This window comes from Alexandromys fortis, unplaced genomic scaffold (assembly GCF_014885135.2).
Source record: "Alexandromys fortis isolate MF-2015 unplaced genomic scaffold, M_Fortis_MF-2015_v1.1 scaffold_510, whole genome shotgun sequence".
Taxonomy (NCBI): domain Eukaryota; kingdom Metazoa; phylum Chordata; class Mammalia; order Rodentia; family Cricetidae; genus Alexandromys; species Alexandromys fortis.
The window spans coordinates 107,567-109,227 of NW_026068379.1; positions in this window are offsets into that span (position 1 = coordinate 107,567).

Here is a 1,661-nt window from a genome sequence, read left to right on the forward strand (position 1 = left end):
TAGAAGATTCAGGGTCTGACTACTGGAGAGAAGGAAGAGGAAGGGTGAGGGGAGGATGAAATGAGTCTGACCTGCAGGTCCCCCCTGGTGTTCTATGAGACAAGGTTTGTGTCCATAGCTCTTACTGTCCTGAAACTTACTGTGTAGACCAGGCTGGCTTTGATCTCACAGAGCCCCACCTGCCTTTGTATCTCAGGTCCTGGGATTAAAGACTGTGTCACTATACCTGGCTTTAGTTACTTTTCTATGCTTGTGATAAGAACTGTGATCCCAGCAACTTATACAAGGAAGTGTTTAATTTAGGCTTAAGTTTCAGAGGGTTTGAGTCCATGAGGGCAGAGGAAGCTGTGGTGGCAGGAACAGCTGAGAGCTCACATCGTGATCCACAGGCAAGTGTCAGAGACACTGGGAATAGTGGGAGTCTTTAAAACCTCTGTGCACAGCCCAGCAACACACCTCCTCCAATGAGGCCACACCTTCTCATCCTTCCCAAACAGTTCCATCAGCTGGAGCTGAAGCATCCAACCCCTGAGCCTGTGTGGTCATTCTCATTCAAACCCCCATAGTATTCAGTGTGGGATGTCAGATGCCCTGCAGGGTTCTGCAGATGTGTCCACTGTGATTTGTAGACAAAGACCCTCAAGCAGGAGGACCCCACTACACTAGGGTCTCCCCCTTTGCTTCTGTCTCCTCTTGCTGAACCCTTCTTCTTCTCCCTCAGGTCTCACCCCAGCAGTGCCCAGCACCCCTCACTCCAGAGCTCTGCACTAACACTGTCTCCTCCTTTGCATCTAGTTTCCTTCTGTGGTCAGCCATCTTGCTGTGAGCCAGGCTGTGTGGTTTCCTTATGTAAAAGCTACAAAAGAGGGTGAAGAGATGGCTCAGAGGTTAAGAGCACCTGTTGCTGTTCAGTTTCCAGCACCCACGTGGTGCTCCACAACCATCTGTGACTCCAATTCCAGGGGATCCAGTTCCTGGTGCACCTGCATACTCATATGCACAAACTATACATCTAATAAAAATACGTTTTAAAGATTGCTCTAATGGCTCCCCCTCTCTCTCCTACACATCAAGAGTGTGAGGCCCAGGGGCTGAGTGCACAGGGCAGTTGAGTCAACATTGTACCACCAGTCGATGACGTCAGCTCTGAAACAGGACAGGATCTGATGATTGAAATAGACTGCTGAAATTGAAAAAAAATGAAAAGCAGTATAAAATTAAAAACACAAATTCATTTTATATGCCTGCTCTGCACAGCGGGTCACAGCTTCACTCCAGGAAGAAGACACTCTTGTGCTCCTCTTTGCACTTGAGCTGTGTGATAGGTTTTTTAATTTTTCTATGATTTATTTAACTTTATTTTATGTGCATTTGTGTGAAGGTGTCAGATCGCCCTGGAACTGGATTTTTCAGGCAGTTGTGAGCTGCCATGTGAATGCTGGGAATCGAACCCTGGTCCTCTGGAAGAGCAGTCAGTGCTCTCAACTGCTGAGCCATCTCTCCAGCCCCCTGTGTGATAGTTTTTAATTTCCACTGAACAACAAAAAAATTTAATCAGTCACTTAAATGGTAACTTCTAAAAGACCATGGCATCCCCAGCATCCAGGGAGTTCCTGTAGATAGTGATGGCCCCTGTCCCCATCTTCCCTCTTTCTTCATCT